Consider the following 6,806-nt stretch of genomic DNA (forward strand, 5'->3'; position numbering starts at 1 on the left):
GAAAAAACTGTATCCTTTCAGCTCCAATTTAAACGATTTATGCATCACTACTGGAGCTTTCAGCTTTTCTGCCCACCTTGTTCCTGTCTTTTAGACTACGACGTTCGAATAGTATCCCATGGTGCAATTCTCCGCGCTCTTAACGGGGGGGGGGGGGGTACTCGACATAATTTCGGGTAGGGAGGTGCGGCCCGGCCTCCTAATTCCTGACCCTGTTTAAGACACGAACCTCTGATTTTCCTACCCTGTTTAAGACAGAATGCCAATTTTTGATACCCCGTCTCAGACATAAACAAGTACCTCACTGGCTTTGTTGTGATCGTGAATTGAGCTATCAATGCCGAAATCAACGTAAGTCAGTAATACGGAAGAATTTGTCAAAATTCGGCATGTTATACCTCTGCAGGCAAAGGGGTGACAAAAAGGGGTGAAATATATACCACGTTCAAGGCAGAAAAGCCTGAAAACCATACCCTATCGGGCCGCACGTCCCCGTTAAGCCCTAATAAGGGAGTGCCCACCCCCCCCCCACCGGGGGAAAATCAAGCCGCGGAGTCGAATTTTGGCGAGAAACCGCAAAACCCCCCAAAACGATGAAATAGCCCAAAGGACAACAGAAATCAAGGAAGGTGAGTACAGTTTCTTTTTTTATTGAAATGAAGGTAAAATTTTATTTCGTCGAGCGCTTTTATTTCACGTTTATATTTTAGATTCCATACAAAGTCTTACAGAGCGCTTAAATCTCCAACAGCCTAAATTGTAACACAACACCGCGCACTTCAAGTATAGTCACGTCCCTCTCGATATGCTTTTATAAATCACTCACACGCTTACATAAATCATTTATTCGATCGATTTCTCGAATCGTGAGTTTGGGATGCCTGTGATCTTACGGGTTTTTTAAACTTTTACTGCCTCCAAATAAAACAGCATATAGTGCACTTCAGAAACAAGTGAGAAGCAAAAAGGTCGAAAGACCGAATTTAATTGTTGTACGGACAAACGTTGTTACAATGCAAGTCTTATAACAATACAATGGACACACAACAGGAGTCGCGTAGGTCTGTCATTCTTTTTTACACAGAAAAGGTGGAATATATACCAGTTTTGGCCGTTTTAACTAATTTATTAAAATTACCTGGCTTAGATGTCAGCAGAATCGCCAGAAGCAGTGATCCGCAACAAGCGTTACATGGTCGTCACGCACTACAAAACAGATTCATTGTTAGTCTTTGGAGTCATGCCATTCTCGTCCCAGAGCTATTATCCCTCGGACGTACAAGAGGGGGGGGGGGGGGTGAGGAAGCTGAATGCTACCACCCTTCTCTCTTGAGTTTTTTTTTTTTTTTCAAAATTTAGAAATCGCAGTGAAATTATGCTTGGTTCACGGGCACGTCTATGGCGCTTTGTAATAAACTTAACTTACGTTTTACAAGAGATTGATGTAAAGATAGTTTTTATATACCGTAGAATTCCGGTTATAAGCCCCCCCGCTTATAAGCCCCCCCGGTTATAGGCCCATCATCCTGGAAACAAAAAAATACATCCGGTTATAAGCCCCCCCGGATATAAGCCCCCCTCTACCAGATGACAGTACTAAATAGGGCTAAATGTTGCTTTATTATGTGTTTTTAACTTAAAAACGTATTGTCATCAACACTCCCGTGGCTCGTTTTGAAACGTTTTTTTCATTCCGTTTATAAGCCCTCCCGGATATAAGCCCCTCCGCTTATAAGCCCACCCAAAACCCCTTACGAAGTTGTATAAGCCCAGGGCTTATAACCGGAATTCTACGGTATGATCGCTTTCATTCTCGATAAAAGGTTCACTCTTAAGTGGTCGCTCGTAAATACGATTCTCTAAATATCCACTCTTAAGTTTTTGCTCATGAAGTAGTCTCTCGTTAAGATTGAGGAACTTGTCGTTCTCCCAAAAGATAAAATCATTGTCTTAAATGCCCTACATTGCGTGCTTTTCGCAAAATGGCGAATAATAATTCAACTGGGCCAGCGATACATCTGAGCAAGTAAAGTTACTATGACAACGATTTTGTCAAAGCGGAAAGCAGTGCCCTGGAAAAGAGACGTTGAAAGAACGAAAGGAACGGACAGCATTTTATGACCGGTGCTTGTGTCCCGGTAATTATATGAGTGGAGGCAACATATTAGGTATGTTTGTAACAAAATTTCTTTGTAGAGCAGTTGCACGCCAAGAGTAATCCTGTATAAGCTATGTATTATTTATAATCAATACCCGTACCTTATTTACGGGAATATGGCAAGGGAAATGGATAAAAATCACAGGGTTAATTTTATGCCTAAATTATACAGACCATACAAATCCCCTTTTTTAACAGTGATGCCAATGCTTTGTTTGTGTTTTATAGATGTATTAAAATCTATCAAGGAAATTAAAACGTTTTAACTATTCAAGAAAAAAAAATCATCTTTCTTCCTTTAGAAAAATTAGATTATTATACAATACAGTAAAATTGACATTTAATTTATGAATTAAAACCCTTATTATAATTAAAGAAATCATAACTATGCATGTTCATGTAGAATTCTATAGTGGAAAGAGCTTTTAAAACAGTCGCAAACCGAAAACCCCTCCTCCTCGACGCCAACTATAGAAAACCTAACGTGTAAAATCATATATCATCTGCAGATTAATGGAAAAAATCTCCCTCCAGTTACGGCAGAAAGAAAACTCATCAAGTGTGGTTTTGATCCATCGCAACGTCGCAAAATATACTAACTTCCCTTTGCCGGAACAAAAAAAGTCAACCTATCTGCGTTTCAGTTTAAATTAATTCATAATATTCTTAACACCAATAGTCTTCTCTGCAAAATGCAAATTATCGATTCGCCTACTGGTCCATTTTGCCCAGATACAGAGCAATCTATGTCTCATTTATTTGTGCACTGTTCATTGGCTGTATCTTTCTGGAACGAATTTACCGAGTGGTTCCGCTCACAATGCAAAGAGCATAGTGCGACAGCCTTGTCAGAAAAAGAAATATTATATGGCGTCTTAAAAGGCTCATCTTCGCTTCAAACCATCAACCACCTTATACTCATAGGCAAGTTTTTTCTGTTCATCTGCGCTAAAAAATGACAAAATATATCAATTTGCGGATTTTGTCGTCTACGTGCGAGAAAAAAAATAGACCTCGAAAAGTATATCGCCTTACGTGAAAATAAACTCGGTCATTTTAATTTTAAGTGGAAGGATTTTTTGCATAGTTAAAAACTTATCTCATCATCGGTAGTGTGACAGCATAGTGTGACAGCCTGTTGTTTGTAGTATGTAAGTAAGTAACGTAGCGTGAATAGTGTTTTGTATTGCAAGCTATAAGTATTAATGTAATTAGCATAATTCAGTGTTGTATTGTGAGTAAGAATTGTAGTTTAGAAGAAGTTATAATTAGTTATCCTTTTAAGTAACAATTATTTGTTCCTTTTGAGAGTGTTTTTTGAAAAGTATTTTTTTTTTTGTAAATGTAGTAGTACCTATGTAATTAGCATTGTGTGTAATAATAAAGTTGCATTCAATAAAAATAATAATAAAAAAAAATTCTATAGTTCAATTTAATCGGGTCTCTCCTCAAAAAATCCTAATGGGTTGCTGAAGGCTCCTACATGAGCTTAATCCACTCTTTAACTTTAAAAAGGCAATGCAAGTAATATAATTGATCATCTTCAATCCTAATTGAGATGTGGTCGTGCATTTTGTCTCCCCCTTGCAAAGCCATAGTCTTTTAAACATCCATTAAACAAAACAAAATAAATAATAATAATCTCTTCAAGGTTTCTTGTCAGCAAATAAATCTCTCAACCGGATTTTCATGAAACATGAAATCACAGAATATTCAAAATTTAATCATCAAAGTGCTTGCACCGACGCAAAAATTAACCTCTAACAAAAAACAAAATTAAAATACTAGAAATACGATATACAGTACTTTGGATATTTGGAATATAATTCCTTTGGTTTATGTAAGGTCTTTAATCTATACCCTTTTCTCTTATATTCTAATGCTGCAAGTATATATATGCACCAGTCTTCCCTTATTTCTGTATATATATAAAAAATAAATATAGGAAGTGACAATCTCTGTTGCAACGGTTAAAAAGGGGACTACATTTCAAAAGCCTGCATATTTTTTGGTATTCTACGCCATGGTAAAAGAAAAGTCTTGGCCTATAGTTTACAACTGTTTAAAGAACGTAACAAATTGAAGTAGGGAGATTGAAGCAAACTAGAACAAGTATACTATTTTAGATACAACCACCCTGACATTCTGGCGATGTATGCTCAAAACGTGACCGCAGACAAATAAACATAACATGGTAAATAAATGAAAAGAAATAAAATAAGTCGGAATCTTACATGATTGAGCTGTTTGTTCGCAACTTGACATGCGAAGGGATATACCTAGCTAGACATTGTTACATTTAATGGAAACGATTGCAGTTTGTAGCAGAATTTCAACATTCTCAGCTTAATTTAGCGTAGTTATTTTAATTAATCTTCATATGAAGCGATCCATGTTGACCTATGTGGCCTGTATTCAAAACAATAAATGAAATATTGCGAAACAGTTTGCTGGCTATATATAGAAAGCTTTTAAATTAGAACGAATTGAATCGGTCAGTTTATGAACTTCTTTGCGCTAAGATCAAATAGGAACCTACCAAGCGATCGAAAGAACTGTACGGTACTATACGGCAAGGCTATATGCAAACAGGCTGGTTTAAAAGCTAGACTAAAGATATGTTTTATAATAACAACTGATGTTATACGGGCACAAAACTGAAAAGCATGCAGAATGTTTCCTTCATGATTTCATTATTTAAAGCTCAACTAAAGCAAAAGTGATGATGTTCTTGGTGAGAGTCTTAAAGTCTGAAATTCAGTCCGAATGCAAAAAGGCCAAAATGAAAAAGGAAATTAGACTGATAAGAGAATTGGGCCTCAATAGAACATAATTATTATGTGCGAGACTCGCGGCCGAGCAATGAAGGATGAAATTGATTAAATAGAGCTGGCAAGTGACGGCGACCGTGGGCCAAACGAAAGCTAATTCTCGACGACTCTATACATGTATCTCAAGGAAATAAAAAGTAACTTTAAAATGAAATCAGAGCACAAAATTCGGCAAGAGTCGCCGATTAAGCGTGCGTGATGGAAACCCAAAAGCCGCACTTTAAACCCTTGTCGTCTCTCGCTCTCGATATTATACTAGCTAGCCCGGGCTTCAAAGAACTTCAGATCAAAGCAACAAGCAAATAGCAGTAGTTCTACTCGACTCAGTGTATCGAGTATTCATAAAGAAAATGCGATATTAGGACAACTTAAGCCTTAAAGGTTAGCATAACCAACTGGTTCCGCTACTTGCATTCCATACTAGTTTGAATGCTTTGTTTTTTGATCAGCTTCTTTGCTGATGCTATTTTCGAAAATCTTACATTGAATTAAGCCAATGTGTCTGTTTGTAAGTTCCATTGGCCAATGTTTTGTCCGCTACTTGCTTATTGTTACTCCTTTCGTTTTGCTTTTAACAAAATCCAGCGAAAAGATAAATAAACAACGTTTCTGTCAAATTCACTAACTCTCTCCTTACCTCGGAATCCTTAAATGAGAAACAGTGATTAGAAACCCCTGTTACGTTTGCGAAGTTCGTGTCTTCTTCTAAACTGTAGTCAGCAAACAAGTCAGCAAACTTTTCGACATATTAACCGAGACTACAATGAATCTTTTAGTTAACAACAAGCAGTCACAACGCGAGTTTTGCTCGTCCGTGACAAGCCATTCACCCGACAGACTCAAAAGATATAATTATATAAATAATTTATCAGTGACACAACAAGTCTGCATTATGCTTGACCCTTTTATTTTGATAAGTAAGTGAAGTATTTATCTCAGTAAGTAAGTATTTTTCTCGGTCTCTCATAGTTTGTGGTTATATATATAGATATAGATATCTTGAAACAATCTGTTAAAGAAGTGGAAAGAGCATTCCTCCACAGTATCCTTTCATATTATATTTTACCCTTCAATTCTTCAATTCTTTTACGCTTTTGTTAAATCGTGACGACATACTAATGACTTGTCATGTCACAACCCAACTGACACATACAAACAGTGTACTTCAGTTCAAATATAATAAAGTCAAAGAATGGAAAACAAGCATCCATATGTTTTCCTGGGGTAAAAAAAATCTTTCCTAATTTCACAACATTTGACAGATTTTCTTAGACTGTTTACAGCCTTCTTTTTTTCTCGTATTTTTCTTTAGCCAATGAACGCGAGCGAGTGGGGGGAGGGAGGGGAGAGCAAGAAGCATTCGCTCCCACCTTCTCGTGCCTCGCACTCGTGTTCGCTTCACGCGCTATTTCTCCCGCGTTCTTTTGCGTTGAAAAATAGAGAGGATATGAACAGTCTACGGGTTTATGATTCTTTCTTTTGACTCGGAGTTATAAATCCACACATATAGAGCTTGAGTCGCGGTTGCAATAACGGCTACGAAGGAAAAATATACACGGTGGATTTAAAACACTTGCGTGACCGAGGCTGCTTTTGCAAGCCGGTGTGGATTTCGAGTGCTGCAGTCCCACAACTCATTCCTCTGCAGATGCTCCCTCAGTGGAGGCGGGGCCAAAAAAAAGGCTTCACTCGCTTTCTTTGCAGCTAACCCCGTGAAATGAGACCTTCGCGGAAGAGAGAGGGCCCACAACTGTCGACCGTTGTGACGAAGCAGTGACCCTGAAGTGTGGAGGGGGACAAGGGGTGGGAGCCCGGGA

The 6,806-nt window shown here is 38.0% G+C and overlaps 1 protein-coding gene across 1 annotated transcript in view; it reads right to left on the bottom strand.

Moving 5' to 3' along the window:
* LOC144650445 (death domain-containing ATP nucleosidase-like) overlaps nucleotides 1-5,815 on the bottom strand; it is a 123,374-nt gene extending 117,559 nt beyond the window's left edge. The window contains exon 1 of the mRNA XM_078510131.1: nucleotides 5,627-5,815. The gene's annotated coding sequence lies outside the window, so the exon portion shown is untranslated. The remainder of the gene's footprint in view (nucleotides 1-5,626) is intronic.
* Between the last annotated feature and the right edge of the window lie 991 nt (nucleotides 5,816-6,806).

The sequence above is a fragment of the Oculina patagonica genome, chromosome 4 (genome assembly GCF_052425735.1).
Source record: "Oculina patagonica isolate OP01 chromosome 4, crgOcupat, whole genome shotgun sequence".
Classification (NCBI taxonomy): domain Eukaryota; kingdom Metazoa; phylum Cnidaria; class Anthozoa; order Scleractinia; family Oculinidae; genus Oculina; species Oculina patagonica.